The sequence below is a fragment of the Oncorhynchus masou genome, chromosome 19 (genome assembly GCF_036934945.1).
Source record: "Oncorhynchus masou masou isolate Uvic2021 chromosome 19, UVic_Omas_1.1, whole genome shotgun sequence".
Taxonomy (NCBI): domain Eukaryota; kingdom Metazoa; phylum Chordata; class Actinopteri; order Salmoniformes; family Salmonidae; genus Oncorhynchus; species Oncorhynchus masou.
This window is the reverse complement of record NC_088230.1, coordinates 28,408,031-28,427,181: the sequence shown is the minus strand read 5'-3', so window position 1 is coordinate 28,427,181 and position 19,151 is coordinate 28,408,031.

The following is a 19,151-nucleotide window of genomic DNA, read 5'->3' as shown; positions in this document are numbered from 1 at the left end:
CATGTGCCGCGTTCAAAACAACTGGGAACTCGGAAAAATGCGAAGTCAAATCATGACGTCAGTGATTTTCAGGTCGGATAGTTGGAGCTCTAGAAAGAGGTCCGAGTTCCCGAGTTGGAATTCCGAGGTGGATGACCATTCAAATCGATTTTTCCAGTTGGAGCTCGTTTTTTCCGAATTCCCAGTTGTTTTGAACGCACTGAAGTCCGAATTCGGAAATTTCCGAGTTACCAGTTCCGAGTTCCCAGTTGTTTTGAACGCAGCAAAACGCACACACACCAACACACACCAACAGTATCAGTAGGCCGCTAGTGGGTGTGGCAGGGGGAAATGATACACACAGTTTTGCAATAAACTTTGCATTTAACATGTAATTGATGGATGTATCAGCCTATTCTGTTTTTCCCAAAAGTGTGACCACCTAGGATTAAATAATAAGCTATTGCAAGGTTTATGAATCAGTACACTTGTTTTATTTGCATTGGATAGATTTGCATAGGATAGATTGCCTATAGTCATCATGGGTTGAGGAAATAGTTATTCATAAGGAACTGGTCAAAAGTAGTGGACCATGTAGGGAATAGGGTATGACTTCTCTTTGGCAGCTGGAAATGAACACATTAGGATGATCAGTAGCATTAAATGTAGAATATTTAACAAAAGTAATTGTGAGCGCTTTGATGATATTTCATGGGAAAATGTTTATAATCAAGTCGATGCAGAGTCTGCTTACCAGACTTTTCTCACATCTTTCAATTCTGTATTTCACCACTGCTTTCCTGTAGTTAAACCACAGAGAGCAGTAGAAGGGTTCTGGAAACCTTGGTTTACAACCGTTCTCAAAAGATTCTCACTTAAAAACAACTGTCCCCTGAATTCTGCAAATTACAAAAAGTATAAGAACAAATTTACTAACCTACTTTGGATATCCCCAAAATTATATTTTACTAACAAATTTCAAGAATCCTTAAAATAATATGAAGTCATCTGGGAAAATCTTCAATCAATTGTTTAAGAAAAGGCATCTACAGTAGAACTATTCCATCTAAATTTACTGTTCGAAATAAGACCTACAGTGACACCAATGTTATTTCATGTGAATTTAATAACTTTTTTGTGAATGTTGGTTACTCTCTGTCAAATGCATTTTAAAAAACTGATGTAAATCCCTTGGATTACAAATCCCTTGGTTAAGGGACATTTGGTGTATAAGAGAATGTTGAAACATGTAAATCAACACTGTGTTCTATATGAGCACCAATATGGTTTTTGTAGAAACTACTCTACAGATATTGCTTTTTTGCAGAGTTGCAAAGAAAAAGCCATATCTCAGACTGGCCAATGAAAATAAAAGATTAAGATGGGCAAAAGAACACAGACACTGGACAGAGGAACTCTGTTAAGAAGGCCAGAATCCCGGAGTCGCCTTTTCACTGTTGATGTTGAGACTGGTGTTTTGCGGGTACTATTTAATGAAGCTTCCAGTTGAGGACTTGTGAGGCGTCTGTTTCTCAAACTAAATACTCTAATGTACTTGTCCTCTTGCTCAGTTGTGCACCGGGGCCTCCCACTCCTCTTTCTATTCTGGTTAGAGCCAGGGAGTAATACACAGCGCTGTACGAGATCTTCAGTTTCTTGGCAATTTCTCACATGGAGTAGCCTTAATTTCTCAGAACAATAATAGACTGACGGGTTTCAGAAGAAAGTTATTTGTTTCTGGCCATTTTGAGCCTGTAATCGAACCCACAAATGTTGATACTCCAGATACTTCACTAGTCTAAAGAAGGCCAGTTTTATTACTTCTTTAACCAGAACAACAGTTTTCAGCTGTCCTAATATAATTGCAAAAGGTTTTCTAATGATCAATTAGTCTTTTAAAATGCTAAACCTGGATTAGCTAACACAATGTGCCATTGGAACACAGAAGTGATGGTTGCTGATAATGGGCCTCTGTACGCCTATGTAGATATTCCATTAAAAATCTGCCGTTTCCAGCTACAATAGTCATTTACAACACTACCAATGTCTACACTGTATTTCTGATCAATTTGATGTTATTTTAATGGACAAAATATGTGCTTTTCCTTCAAAAACAAGGACATTTCTAAGTGATCCCAAACTTTTGAACGGTAGTGTACAGTACCAGTCAAAAGTTTGGGCACACCTACTCATTCCATGGGTTTTCTTAGTTTTTACTATTTTCTACATTGTGGAATAACAACACGTCAAAACTATGAAATAACACATATGGAATCATGTAGCCACCAAAAAATGTTAAACAAATCAAAATATATTTTATATTTGAGATTCTTCAAAGTAGTCACCCTTTGCCTTGATGACAGCTTTGCACATGCTTGGCATTCTCTCAAACAGCTTTATGAGGTAGTCACCTGGAATGCATTTCAATTAACAGGTGTGTCTTGTTAAAAGTTATTTTGTGAAATGTCTTTCCATCTTAATGTGTTTGAGTCAATCAGTTGTGTTGTGATAAGGTAGGGGTGGTATATAGAAGATAGCCCTATTTGGTAAAAGACAAAGTCCATATTATGGCAAGAACAGCTCAATAAGCAAAGAGAAATGACAGTCCATCATTACTTCAGGACATGAAGGTCAGTCAATCCAGAAAATTTCAAGTGCAGCCGTAAATCCCATCAAGCGCTATGAGGAAACTGTCTCTCATGAGGACCGCCACAGGAAAGGAAGACCCAGAGTTACCTCTGCTGAAGAGGATAAGTTCATTAGAGTCAACAGCACCTCAGATTGCAGCCCAAATAAATGCTTCACAGAGTTCCAATAGCAGACACATCTCAACATCAACTTTTCAGATGAGACTGCGTGAATCAGGCCTTCATGGTCGAATTATTGCAATGAAACCACTACTAAAGGGCAACAAGAAGAATAAGAGACTTGCTTGGGCCAAGAAACACGAGCAATGGACATTAGACCGGTGGAAATCTGTCCTTTGGTCTGATGACTCCAAATTTGAGAGTTTTGGTTTCAACCCCTGTGTCTTTCTGAGACGCAGAGTAGGTGAGCGGATGATCTCCGCATGTGTGGTTCCCACGGTGAAGCATGGAGGAGGTGTGATGGTGTGGGGGTGCTTGTCTAGTGACACTTTCTGTGATTTATTTAGAATTCAAGGCACACTTAACCAGCATGGCTACCACAGCATTCTGCAGCGATAGGCCATTCGCCATGGTTTGCGCCTCGTGGGACTATCATTTGTTTTTTAGGACAATGACCCAACACACCTCCAGGCTGTCTAAGGGCTATTTGACAATGCAATTATCACAACACATAGGTTGTAAAATGGAGGGGGCTTGGCTTCCCCAGTGATTTTACCCACGCACCGCACCACCACAATTTTACCCACGCACCGCCGCAATCAGCCTATGTCTATGTCAAAGGTGTGTTTTTTTTAAAGCAAAACACAGAGTAATCTGTGTATTAGCACAAAACAAATCACATTAAACAAGGAAAGAGGTGTCTTGCTTCTCTTGTTGTGCTGTTTAATTATGGTATTACACAGGCTTTAAGAAGGGCAAGTCTGGGCATATGCATGGTGGGGTAAGGCTGAACAGTGAATAGACAGGGGAGACGGAGCTGTGTGTCAGTGGAACTGGAAGGAAGCATTATCTGAGCTTTTTACCACTTTGTGTTGGCTACGCCCTCCAGTATTAGGAAAGCTTTGATGAAAACTTTGGAGAGGGTTTATTGGTCTGCAAAATGTTCTATTGCTGATAGTTAGAACAATGATGTGATTCTCTCCCGAGCAGAGTTAGTTACCTATGGGCCAGATTCTGGAAGTCTGGAATGTTCTTCTGAGCTGTAATCCCATCCCTATATGCCAGAGGCAGAATGATACAACACATAGAAATTTTTTCTGTCCTTGCTAAATCTTATTGTGTGACACTCACAGACGTCAACATAATCCAGAGAAAGCTATAGGACTTTGTATCTGAAGCTAATACATTTTTATTTTGTGCTGTTAATGAGTCACTGAGAACAAAAGCAGCACTGTACTGTCAATTGGTCACTATCCTCTCCTCTCATTTACGTATGACCATTGTCAGTCAGCAGCCTCACCCACCTCATGAGACAAACACAGTTCAGTGACACGTTAATGTGTCAGAGGCGTGTCATTGGTTCAACGACCGCAGCCCAGGCTTTATCTCTGAGGATTTCTGATATACTGCACCAGCTCTGGAGGGAGAGGAAAGAGAGAGGGAAAGAGAGTCACAGGGACAGAGAAAGAAAAAAAGAGACCAGGTGTGGTTAAAGGTAACAGCTACAGCCATCTGAGTGTGTGTAGAGGGGGGTTCAACAGAAGGGCGAGGAGGGAGGAGATGTGAAGTAATATGACTAGAGGTAAGAGTAGCGATTACCCACTCTCTGGATTCCAGCTGGAACATCGACACAGACACGGCTTTGTTAGGAGGACTCTCCCTCTGTGTGTGAGAGTGTGTGTGTGTGTGTGTGGGGGGGGGGGTAGCTGGGGAGTGGCTGTGCCCCTGACAGATGCCAGTAACCTCCACCCCCACACCCCTTCTAACACACACCCATCCTGCTTCTCTTCCCGCCAACAAAGTGGATCACCCAGGCCGCCGTGCAAGGCCTGAGCTGTCGAGTGGCATTACGTAACAGCCACTCTTTCAGAAAAGAGAAAGAGGGAGAAAAAAGCCTTTGGGCGTTGTCTGGTCTCCTGAAACCTGCCTGGAAACAGGGCTCACTATCTCAGCCTGAGCACTGAGTACCAACGCCCACTCCACCTACCCTCCTCAACCCCACACTCCCTGTCTGCTACTGTTGTGCCCTGTAGTGCAGTCAGCATGGCATTGGAACACACAGGCTTACATATGTCCTCCTGACTGTCCCAAAATCACCATATTTAGAGGGTACATTGATTGTGGTGAGCTGTGATTAAACAGGCATGGTTTTATCCCATGTACTTCCTCCTCTTTTGTCCTCAACAATGCCTCTAAAACATAGGTATGTCAAACTTTGCACCAAGCTCGAGAGAAATTCCTAAAACCAGTATAATTTTACTGGAGTTTCATCACTCACATTTGCATGCACAACATCCCTCGAAAGATCTGTGGTATTGCTCTGCTTGTCAGTACTGGAACTAATTCCCCAACACAATTAGTGAGTTTTTCTCCTTTTTTTCTCTACCATGAAATTGAGAAAGAGAACGTTTTTAACAAAGCTTAAGGGACTTTAAAGTCATTTTCAGCTCAGTGAATTTCCCACTCTTGATGAGTTAACCTTGAAATGCTGAGTCATCATGATGTTCCAGGGGTAGCTAGCTTTACATGGTGCTTTCTGTCCCCACAGGTAGGCAGACATCACTCAGCCATGTCTAAGGCTTAGTCATACCTTCCAGACCAGATCACCTTCCCACCAGGCAGGTTGGGGCCTGAGTGACATGGAGGATGATGCTGCCCCTAAGCACTTGATTTGAGATCTGAGAGACTTTAACCTTCTAAAGGACAAGACACACCATAACAAACGTTGGCTGTGTGCAATATCTCACCTGCTGGGCGTGTACTGAGGCGATTCAACATGTAGAATCGTTGGGAAATTAACAAAAAATGACAGCCGATGTTCTGTGGTCAGAGGTGATAAGACGGCCAACCGCTGCCCACAGATGACATTCGTTGTGGTGAGTTTTGACCATAATAGTTATGGTTAGCACCACAAGATGGAGTCTTGTCCATCAGCATTGGTAGAGATCAAGTTGAGTGGGGTGGGCTTTTTACACAATGTTCCTTCAGTCAGATACTATACATAGCTTAGATTTACATGTGAAGAGTTTCATTCCGAAACGCTATACATCCATTTTCAGAAATGTTGATAAATTAGTTTTTATTGTTTAAAGATCTTGTAAAATAGATGAGTGTGTTTCTTCACCGTCTAATCATGACATGGGGTAGTTTGGTGACAGACATGTTTTTGTTTGAAATGTATCACTTGATGGTTTCATTTCAGGGAGACAATAATCAGGTTTTGAAGCAAAATGCTGCATATCCGCCTCACTCTCAGAAAAATAAGTAGTGTTGCTAGGTTTAACAGAGTAACGTGTAATAAATAACTACATTTAATATAAAGTACTGTGCAAAATATACATTTGTGCCATCAATATTTAATGATCAATACAGTAATATATTTGACATTTTAGTCATTTAGCAGATGCTCTTATCCAGAGCGACTTACAGTTAATGTATTCATCTTAAGATAGCTAGTTGAGACAACCACATATCCAACTAGGTCTCACAGTCTCACGTCAGAATTAGATCACATTTCGAAGTATTGAAGGATAAGTCTAGGAATTAATTTAGAAATATTAATGTTAGGCATTAACTCAGAATGGTTAATGGGGCTTTGGTCAAAAGTAGTGGACTATATAGGGAATAGAGTGAGATTATGGGGTGCACTATATACACTGAGTGAACAAACATTAAGAACACCTGCTCTATCCATGAAATTGACTGACCAGGTGAACGCAATGATTCCTTATGGATGTCACTTAAATCCACTTCAATCAGTGTCGATGAAGGGGAGGAGAAAGGTTAAAGAAGGATTTTTAAGCCTTGAGACATGGATTGTGTATGTGTGCCATTCAGAAGGTGAATGGGCAAGACCAAAGATTTAAGTGCCTTTGAACAGTGTGTGGTAGTACGGTGCCAGGCACACCGATTTGTGACAAGAACTGCAACACTGCTGGCCTTTTGACGCTCATAAGTTTCCCTTGTTTCCGTTGGGTGGTGGACCAACGGGAAACAAGAATGGTCCACCACCCAAAGGACATCCAGCCAACTTGACACAACTGTGTGAAGAAAGTCAACATGGGCTAGCATCCCTGTGGAATGCTTTCGACACCTTGTAGAGTCCACGATCCAATGAATTGAGGCTGTTCTGAGAGAAAAAGGGTGCAACTCAATATTATTAGCAAGGTGTTCTTAATATTTGTACACTCAGTGTATAGCGTTTTGCAACAAAACACATTTTAATACACATCTAAATTCTATGAATAAAAAATCTGAGAACAGCAATGTTTTACACACACATGGAGGTACCCATGAGCAAAACTTTCTGATGAAAAAACACAAATGTGATAATTGGTGGATATAGTGCTTTGGAACAAAACTCTCCATTACATACAGTACCAGTCAAAAGTTTGGACACAGTGACTCATTCAACGGTTTTTCTTTATTTGTACTATTTTCTACATTGTATAATAGTACTGAAGATATCAAAACTAGGAAATAACACATATGGAATAATGTAGTAACCAAAAAAGTGATAAACAAATCTGAATATATTTTATATTTTAAATTCTTCAAAGAGGTCACTTTGCCTTGATGACAGCTGTCACGAATCCCGCCGAAGATGGTGCCTCTTCCTGTTCGGGCGGCGCTCGGCGGTCGTCGTCGCCGGCCGACTAGCTTCCATCGATTCCCTTTTTTGTTTCTGCTAGTTTGGTCTGATTTGTTACACCTGTTTTGAGTTTAGTTTTGTTTGTGGGCTATTTAAAGGTACGAGGCACCTGACTCCTCCACCCACTACTCCTAGAAGCCTTAACAACCGCTTTGCACACTCTTGGCATTCTCTCAACCAGCTTCACATGGAATGCTTTTCCAACAGTCTTGAAGGAGTTCCCACATACACTGAGCACTTGTTGGCAGCTTTTCCTTCACTTAGCAGTCCAACTCATCCCAAACCATCTCAAATGGGTTGAGGTCGGGTGATTGTGAAGGCCAGGTCATCTGATGCAGCACTCCATCACTCTTCTTCTTGGTCAAATACCCTTACACAGCCTGGAAGTGTTGGGTTATTGTCCTGTTGGGAAAAAAATGATAGTCCCACTAAGCGCAAACCAAATATTCTCTGCAGAATGCTGTGGTAGCCATGCTGGTTAATTGTGCCTTGAATTCTAAATAAATCACAGACAGTGTCACCAGCAAAGCACACCCCCACCATCACACCTCCTCATCCATGCTTTACGGTGGGAAGATCCTCTATTAACCTACTCTGCGGCTCATAAAGACACGGTGGTTGAAACCAAAACTCTCAAATTTGGACTCAATGACCAAAGGACAGATTTCCACCGGTCTAATGTCCATTGCTCGTGTTTCTTGGCCCAAGCAAGACTCTTCTTCTTATAGGTGTCCTGTAGTAGTGGTTTCTTTGCAGAAATTTGACCACGAAGTGCTGATTCACGCAGTTTCCTCTGAACAGTTGATGTTGAGATGTGTCTGTTACTTGAACTCAGTGAAGCAGATATTTGGGCAGCAATTTCTGAGGCTGGTTACTCTAATGAATGCTTGATGGTTTTTGCGACTGCACTTGAAGAAACTTTCAAAGTTCTTGACATTTTCCGATTGACTGACCTTCATGTCTTAATGAAATGATGGACTTCTCTTTGCTTATTTGAGCTGTTCTTGCCATAATAAGGACTTGGTCTTTTACCAAATAGGGCTATCTTCTGTATACCAACAGAACTTTGAAGAATCTCAGATATAAAATATATTTTGATTTGTTTAACACTTTTTTGGTAATTTCATGATTACATATGTGTTATTTCATAGTTGTGATGTCTTCACTATTATTATACAATGTAGAAAATAGTCAAAATAAAGAAAAACCCTTGAATGAGTAGGTGTGTCCAAACTTTTGACCGGTATTACATGTTGGATCTTAATTTGAGACAGTTTGCTACAGCAAACTAATAATCTTGCAGCAACAGAAAATGTGGATTATTATTTTGTGAATTATTATGTGGATTAGAACTAATGCATATTTTTGGAGGGGTTGATACATTTTTCTTTAGGTCAAATTAGGTCTGACATTTTAAAATTCAAATGACAAACTATAGAAACCTTTGCATATTCCTGCTGCATGGGAAAATTCTCAGCAACAAAAGAGTGATATGAAAAAGGCATCTATATTCCATCTCAATTTATTGTTGTAAATAAGACCTATAGTGATCCTGATGTTATTTCACGTGAATTGAATAACTTTTTTTGTTAATGTGGGTTCCTCTCTGTCCAAGGAAATTGAGAATACTGATGGAAACCCGATGGATCAAATGTAGGGATATTTCCCTTCTCTGCTTCAGTTTGATCCTCCTGATGTAATGGAGGTGATGATGTAATGGAGGTGATGATGTAATGGAAGTGATGGAGGTAATTGGTAACTTCAAGATATCAGCAGCTGTGTATTCATTGACTCTGTATTGGTATCCCCTGTATATAGTCCCGCTATTGTTATTTACTGCTGCTCTTTAATTATGTGTTATTCTTATCTCTTACTTTTTTTTTGAATTTTTTAAAAACTTCATTGTTGGATAAGGGCTTGTGAGTAAGCATTTCACTGCAAGGGGAAATGTTGTATTCGGGCGCATGTGACAAATAAATGTGATATGATTTGATTTGAGCTGAACATTTAACATTTCAATCAACACTGTGTTCTATGTGAATACCAATATAGTTTTTGTAAAAACTAATCCACAGATATGACTCTTTTGCAACTTGTGCCCTGAACAACAATGAATACGCTCTTGCCATATTTTCACATTTATCCACTGCACTTGATACGGTTGATCATGAAATGTTACTTTCTAACCTGCATTATTACGGTTTCATGGTTATACATATAATTGGTTATATCAAATCAAATCAAATTTTATTTGTCACATACACATGGTTAGCAGATGTTAATGCGAGTGTAGCCAAATGCTTGTGCTTCTAGTTCCGACAATGCAGTAATAACCAACGAGTAATCTAACCTAACAATTTCACAACAACTACCTTATGCACACAAGTGTAAAGGGATCAAGAATATGTACATAAAGATATATGAATGAGTGATGATACAGAACGGCATAGGTGAGATGCAGTAGATGGTATCGAGTACAGTATATACATATGAGATGAGTAATGTAGGGTATGTAAACATATAAAAGGGCATTGTTTAAAGTGGCTAGTGATACATTTTTTACATACATTTTTCCATTATTAGAGTGGCTGGAGTTGAGTCAGTATGTTGGCAGCAGCCACTCAATGTTAGTGGTGGCTGTTTAACAGTCTGATGGCCTTGAGATAGAAGCTGTCTTTCAGTCTCTCGGTCCCTGCTTTGATGCACCTGCACTGACCTTGCCTTCTGGATGATAGCAGGGTGAACAGGCTGTGGCTCGGGTGGTTGATGTCCTTGATGATCTTTATGGCCTTCCTGTGACATCGGGTGGTGTAGGTGTCCTGGAGTGCATGTAGTTTGCCCCCAGTGATGCGTTGTGAAGACCTCACTACCCTCTGGAGAGCCTTACGGTTGTGGGCGGAGCAGCCGTACCCGGCGGTGATACAGCCTGACAGGATGCTCTCGATTGTGCATCTGTAAAAGTTTGTGAGTGCTTTTGGTGACAAGCCAAATTTGTGCAGCCTCCTGAGGTTGAAGAGGCGCTACTGCGCCATCTTCACCATGCTGTCTGTGTGGGTGGACCAATTCAGTTTGTCCGTGATGTGTACGCCGAGGAACTTAAAACTTACTACCCTCTCCACTACTGTCCCGTTGATGTGGATACGGGGGTGCTCCCTCTGCTGTTTCCTGAAGTCCACAATCATCTCCTTTGTTTTGTTGACGTTGCGTGTGAGGTTATTTTCCTGACACCACACTCCGAGGGCCCTCACCTCCTCCCTGTAGGCCGTCTCGTCGTTATTGGTAATCAAGCCTACCACTGTAGTGTCGTCTGCAAACTTGATGATTGAGTTGGAGGCGTGCATGGCCATGCAGTCGTGGATGAACAGGGAGTACAGGAGAGGGCTCAGAACGCATCCTTGTGGGGCCCCAGTCATGAGGATCAGCAGGGTGGAGATGTTGTTACCTACCCTCACCACCTGGGGGCGGCCCGTCAGGAAGTCCAGTACCCAGTTACACAGGGCGGGGTTGAGACCAAGGGTCTCGAGCTGATGACGAGTTTGGAGGGAACTATGGTGTTAAATGCTGAGCTGTAGTCGATGAACAGTATTCTCACATAGGTATTCCTCTTGTCCAGATGGGTTAGGGCAGTGTGCAATGTGGTTGCGATTGCGTCATCTGTGGACCTGTAGGGCCGGTAAGCAAATTGGAGTGAGTCTAGGGTGTCAGGTAGGGTGGAGGTGATATGGTCCTTGACTAGTCTCTCAAAGCACTTCATGATGACGGAAGTCGTTTAGCTCAGTTACCTTAACTTTCTTGGGAACAGGAAAAATGGTGGCCCTCTTGAAGCATGTGAGAACAGCAGACTGGGATAAGGATTGATGGAATATGTCCGTAAACACACCAGCCAGCTGGTCTGCGCATGCTCTGAGGACGCGGCTGGGGATGCCGTCTGAGCCTGCAGCCTTGTGAGGGTTAACTCGTTTAAAATGTTTTACTAACGTCTGCTGCAGTGAAAGAGAGTCCGCAGGTTTTGGTAGCCGGCCATGTCAGTGGCACTGTATTGTCCTTAAAGTAAGCAAAAAAGTTGTTTAGTCTGTCTGGGAGCAAGACATCCTGGTCCGTGACGGGGCTGGTTTTCTTTTTGTAATCCGTGATTGACTGTAGACCCTGCCACATACCTCTTGTGTCTGAGCCGTTAAATTGCGACTCTACTTTGTATCTATACTGACGCTTAGCTTGTTTGATTGCCTTGCGGAGGGAATAGCTACACTGTTTGTATTCGGTCATGTTTCTGGTCACCTTGCCCTGATTAAAAGTGGTGGTTCGCACTTTCAGACTCGCACGAATGCTGCCATCAATCCACGGTTTCTGGTTTGGGTAGGTTTTAATAGTTGCTGTGGGTACAACATCACCGATGCACTTTGCTAATAAACTCACTCACTGAATCGGCGTATTCGTCAATGTTGTTGTTTGACGCAATGCGGAACATATTCCAGTCCACGTGATTGAAGCAATCTTGAAGTGTGGAATCAGATTGGTCGGACCAGTGTTGAACAGACCTGAGCGTAGGAGCTTCCTGTTTTAGTCTCTTTCTATAGGCTGGAAGCAACAAAATGGAGTTGTGGTCAGCTTTTCCGAAAGTAGGGCGGGGGAGGGCCTTATATGCGTTGTGGAAGTTAGAATAACAATGATCCAGGGTTTTACCAGCCCTGGTAGCACAATCGATATGCTGATAGAATTTAGGGAGTCTTGTTTTCAGATTAGCCTTGTTAAAATCTCCAGCTACAATGAATGCAGCCTCAGGATATGTGGTTTCCAGTTTACATAGAGTCAAATAAAGTTTGTTCAGGGCCATCGAAATGTGTGTGCTTGGGGGGGAATATATGCGGCTGTGATTATAATCGAAGAGAATTCTCTATAGTTATGTTTATGATCGAGAACAATTTGTTTATGCAAACAGCTGAGCATTTACCAGGGCCAAGATATCCTGTGGTGTACCACAGGGTTGGAGAATTGTTATTCTTGTTATTATGACCTTGCTGCTGTGTCTTAAAATCAAATCAAACTTTATTTGCCACATCCCCAAAAACAACAGGTAGTCCTTACAGTGAAATGCTTACTTACAAGGCTTTAACCAACAATGCAGTTCAAGAAAGAGCAAACAAAATATTTACCAAATAAACTAAAGTAAAAAATAATAAAAAGTAACACAATAAAACAACAATAATGAGGCTCTATACAGGGGGTACCTATACCGAGTCAACGTACGGGGGTACAGATTAGTCAAGGTCATTTGTACATGTAGGTAGGGGTAAAGAGACTATGCATAGATGATAAACAGCAAGTAAAAACAAATGGGGGGGGAGGGGGCGGTCAACGTAAATAGTCCGGGTGGCCATTTGATTAATTGTTCAGCAGTCTTATGGCTTTGGGGTAGAAGCTGTTAAGGAGCCTTTTGGTCCGAGACTTGGTGCTCCGGTACCGCTTGCCGGTCGGTCTTCTACTGTACTTCCCATTCTCTTTGCTGATGATACAAATGAGATTTTATCACATAATACTTTTTATTCACTAATTATTGAAGCTAACTCATGCATGGCCAAATGTTCTGAATTGTTCCAGATAAACAAAGGATCTTTAAATGTAAAAAAACAAACATTATTGTATTAACTAATAAGAATAAGAAATATTGTTTAAAAAAAGAGAGACAGGATCTCGATTGGTGGGAATGAAATTGAACAAGTCACATCCACTTGATTTTAATTGATGAAAAGTTATATTTCAATGATGAAAAGTTATATTAAATTTGTCTGCAGCAAAGTAATGAAATCTGTTGGTCTCATCAGAAAGATTATTGGTTTTGTTCATCAAGCTTGCTTTACACTATAGCTTCCAAACTACTCAGTAATCTCCTCCATATAATAACTCTCACACACTCACATGCACACACGCATTCATATTTTCTTTCTTCGTGATTACTGATCAATTCATTTATACATTTATAATTAGTAGGTTTTGTTATCTGTTTCAGCAAAACTTTTTTATTTGATTATTATTTATTTTATTGTATGTTGTTTTGTTGTGAGGTTTTCATGTTATAAGCCCTTGGTTTTCCAACCACACCTGCACACTGTAATAAAAAGGTGTTTTTATCTGTTCATTTTTTGGGTGCAAATAAATAAATAAATAAAATAAATCACCTCATTGATTATCTGTGCCTTAGTGTACAGAGAGAGAGAGATGTGTCATGATGTTCATCATAAAAAAATCGATAAGACTTTCTCTGTACAACTAAAAGGTGCCTTGGTGTTCCTCAGGGATGTGTCTACAGTCTAATGACTTTCACCGTTTAGTGATCGTTTAGTGTCATCTACATAATGCAAATGGATTATCGACTTTTTGTTTGTAACATGAGCTGTGGGGTACAGCGCTAACAATCAAACATGATTAATGTGTATGACAACTGTTTCAGTCGGCTGTATTAATATTATTCAGACGATGTCCTTCCCGTTCTTGTATCAGCGTGGAACTGAAAACAACCTGTCTCAAGAATGAAATCAGACAGAAAGAAATCTGCCATAGTATATGGCGATGGAGAGAATAGAATGAATAGGAAGAGGCAGAGAAAAAAATGTTTTTATCACGATTCAATTTGTCTGACAGTGTACAGATGAGAGCATGTGGTGATGATCTGATATCTCTGTAATCAGAAGGAGACTGTCTGGGAGCGGGATAATGAGACAGAGGGTTTGTCCCAAATGGCACCCTGTTCAATATATAGTGCACTACTTTTGACCATGGGCTCATAGGGCTCTGGTCAAAAACATTGCACTATATGGGGAATAGGGTGCCATTTGGGATGTAGACAGAGGGAGATAGGATGGCAGGGAGGAAATTCAGACGTGTGGGTCCGTGTTAATCCATGGCAGGTCAGACAGGAATATATCAGCTTTGATCAGATTGGCATTGTAGGATGAATAGTAAGACCCGTTGTCATGCAAACTAATTGCAGTCGTGAGTGTTGTGACAATAGATATTAGAGGAAGTGTTTTGTATTCTGTTCTAGACTAATACTGTCTGGAACAAGCACATTGGAAAGTGAAACATACAGACACACACACACGCACGCACGCACGCACGCACGCACGCACACACACACACACACACACACACACACACACACACACACAGTGAGTTGAAATGTGCCTGAACTTATGAATCAGATACTGTATATTCCTCTGAAGAAGAGAGAGAATGGGCCAGTTGACATGCTGAGATATTTCTCAGTGTCACACTTTAATGCCTCTGTGGAACCACATGATTACATGAATGATAGAAGATAGTGAGCTAAAAGGGAAGAGAGCTCAGTCTATGTCCCAAATGACACCGTATTCCCTATATTGTGCACTACTTTTGACCAGGGACCATAGGGGCACTATATGGGGAATAGGGTGCCATTTGTGACGCAAAATTTAGTCACGACGCAGGGGAAGAACAGCCCACAGCACTGTTTCTTAGAAAATGGTGCTTCTGTTCTGTGTCAATTTCCCAGGAGTGCCCTGAGCTGTTAGGTTCCAGTGTGTGATAAGGGTCTGTACTGGGGCACATTCCATCCAGGTATTTTGCTCGCGTGTGTGTTGATGTATGGCTGGATGCATACTGAGATTGTTGAATCAAATTAATCAAATCTCAGAAGAGGACAGCCTTCCAAATGGCATATAATTCCAGGACCATAGGGTGCCATTTTAGGTTCTGCTGTCCTCTGCAGCATTCATCTATTATCTGAGGGTGGAGGAGTACAAATTATGGGCACTGTTTGAAGCATTGGCCGTGGTAGCGGTGGTTTAATATACAGTATAAGGCTGAGTCATGTATAATCGCCCTGCGTTTCTGGGCCTGTTAACAGTGGTGTAAAGTATTTAACTATCTGTACTTTACTATTTATATTTTTGACTACTTTTACTTCACTACATTCCTCAAGAAAATTCTGCACCTTTTACTCCATAAATTTTCCCTGACACCCAAAAGTATTAGTTACATTTTGAATGCTTAGCAGGACAGGAAATGGTCCAATTCGCACACTTATCAAGAGAACATTTCTGGTCATCCCTACTGCCTCTTGTGGACTCACTAAACACAAATGCTTTGTTATTAAATTATGTCTGAGTGTTGGAGTGTGACCCTGGCTATCCGTTAATAAAAAAATTAAAATACATTGTGCCGTCTGGTTTGCCTGATATAAGGAATTTTAAATGATTCATACTTTTACTTTAAAACCACATACTTTTAGTAGCCTTTTTTACTGGGTGACTCTCACTTTTACTTGAGTCATTTTCTATTAAGATATCTTTACTTTTACTCAAGTATGAAAATCGCTGACTTTTTCCACCACTGTCGGTTAATACACTAGTTTGTCACCGTGCAGAGCGAGTATAATCTAAATGCTCAGGAGGATAAGTTGGTTGTTGTGTTCCCACAGCATTCTCTCTCTCTGAAGCCTTATCTGACTGAACCTCGTCATAGTATTTCAACACCTTTCTTATATCTCACTGCACCGCATATTGATTTCCTATTGATCTATTATGTCAGTCTGGGTGGACCTATTATGTGCCAATAATATAGAGAAAGTAACTGAGTTTGATCTGTAATGGAATATTCCACCTTACAACATCTGGAATTGTGATATCCATGCAATCAAAAGGAGTTGCAACCTGCTATACGGAGTGAATTTACTGGCACCAGAAATTCCATCTGAATTTAATCATTTTGAATTTGTAGCCTCTTTACTGATCTTGATCACTTTCAGAGTCAATATAAGAGTGGAAGTGGTTCTTCCGGTGCTGTTGTCAGCCAAGAATCCCACCAAGGCATGTAACCCAACCCGTGGACCCGCACACATGCATGCACGCACGCACGCACACACACACACACTTACCCAATGCTGTTCATGAGCAGATGTGTGAATTTGGTCCATTGGTCCAGTGAGAGGAGAGCTGAGTTTCTCCAGGCACAGTGAATTGTGTGCGTGTGTGTGTGGTGTGCCATCCGCTTGGCAGCAGTTCAGCAGCCCTTTAGTCCTGAGCGAGTGGGGCCATGTCTTACACACACAGTACCCTTATGGAAGCCTGCAAAGGCTAAACCAGGCTAAACACAGTGCTTAGTGGTAAACCAGACAAAACACAGTTCTTAGTGCTCACTGTGATTAAATATGAATATATTCAACCCTCTGGAAGAAATGCACTAAGTTTAAAAAGCTCTGGGTTATTTTGGAGGGAATCTCTAACATTATTTTCTTCAGATGCTAATGGTGTAGCCTCATTGGACTGTCCTGATCTCAGACCTTACATTTTGTTAAGCGCAGGGGTTTAGTCAGGACGGTGGATCAGGCTACTGATGGGGATGAGATACCAACATACTGTTCTCTTGGATGAAGCAGCCTGCTGCTGTTGTATAAATGGGTGTACAGTACAACACCTTTTTCTATGTAAGGGCATAGAAAACAACAACAGGGGAAATAGCTCATTAATTAAAAACACTGTCAGACAAGATTCCAGACATAACTGTCTGACTGGGTGATTTGACGAGTTCTTCGTCAGCAGTGCATCGAGTCCAGTGCCTCTTGACGGTGCCAGACATGAAAGTAATTTCTCCTCCAAGTGTTTACATGGCATTAAACACCAAGGGAGGGCTGCCTGCTGCCGTGTAGATTGACTGACATCGTAGATCCTGGGCTCAGCCGGCCAAGCCGACCGGCCTTGACCAAGCTACTCTATTATTCATAACCAGCTTTTAAACACAGACAGATCAGGCAACCTTTCGCATCCCTCAGTGTATGTGTGTGTATATTTGTATGTGTATGTGTGTTTGTGTGTATGCAGAGAGAGAGAGTGAAATAGAATAGCTCACACTGTACACTGAATATACAGTGAGCAACACTCACAAACTGTTGTCATTACGGTCAGCCAACAAACTGTTGTCATTACAGTCAGTCAACACACTGTTGTCATTACAGTCAGTCAACACACTGTTGTCATTACGGTCAGCCAACAAACTGTTGTCATTACGGTCAGCCAACAAACTGTTGTCATTACGGTCAGCCAACAAACTGTTGTCATTACAGTCAGTCAACACACTGTTGTCATTACGGTCAGCCAACAAACTGTTGTCATTACGGTCAGCCAACAAACTGTTGTCATTACAGTCAGTCAACACACTGTTGTCATTACGGTCAGCCAACACACTGTTGTCATTACGGTCAGTCAACACACTGTTGTCATTACGGTCAGCCAACAAACTGTTGTCATTACAGTCAGTCAACAAATTGTTAGCCCATATGACTAAGCTGACCGATAAGAGGTTAAACATCTTGAAGCGTTGTCAGATAATGGATTCCAGTTGTTTTAGCCCAAGCTTTCACACACACACACACACACACACACACACACACACACACACACACACACACACACACACACACACACACACACACACACACACACACACACACACACACACACACACACACACACACACACACACACCTGTTGAGCAGTGACAACAGAAGCTATCCAACAGCCCGCTCCTCACTTGAGAATGCATGGCTCTGTGGGGTCCTTCTTGTCATCACTACAGCTCGTCTAATGCTGGTGGAACAGCTCTCAGAGAGCACTGCCCTACTGAAGGGCTCATACAGACACTCTCCACACAATTAGCCCACACAATTAGCCCACACATTTGGCCCACACATTTAGCCCACATAATTAACCCACTCAATTAGCCCACACAATTAACCCACTCAATGAACCCACACAATTAGCCCACACAATGAACCCACACAATTAGCCCACACAATTAGCCCACACAATTAGCCCACACATTTAGTCCACACATTTAACCCACACAATTAGCCCACACATTTGGCCCACACATTTAGCCCACATAATTAACCCACACAATTAGCCCACACAATTAGCCCACACATTTAGTCCACACATTTAGCCCACACAATTAGCGCACACATCTAGGGTTTATTTTACTCTCATTCTCTCTCTGTCAGTTATCTATCATCAGTTTTTACTGGGCTATTGATCTTAGTTGTAATTGAACTTTTCATATACTAGAGCTGGAAATAGTTATCTACTGAATAAGCAAACAGTAGCCTACTACAGTGTAAACTGGTTTGTAGGAGTTTGATTGGGGGACAACTGCATACAGTAGTAAATATAATCTACAGATCAACTACACACAAAAAAAGCCCAATTAAACCTCTGCTTTTTTTTGCCATAGTTATTTTCAATTCCAGCAGGGTGACTGCTTTGTTGTTGTTTGAATCCCAGATTGTACCTTTAATACTGAACAAGGCTATGTGGTTAGTCTTGTCCACATCCAGTATTTGTCCCACAATATTGGCAGTGGTAGAGTGAGATTTAATAACTCAAGAGCCCCTCGTAAACAAGGCTGTGTGCTTTTAACCCAACACCTAACACCATACAGCTTATTTGACACTTGAAAGGATTCTTCTTTCAAAAGCCACTTGATATGCAGCAGAATAATGTATATTGGCCAATAGTCCTAAATTCTTCAAGTTGATCGATCATCCTGGTAAGCCAACCACACACAATACCACACACACAATCCCACTAATGTTAATCACCTTGATTCTAAAAGTGGCTTTATGTCTTTTGTGTTGTCAACAGCAAATGTCAGCCTTACCTCTGGGCCCTGGTCAAAAGTAGTGC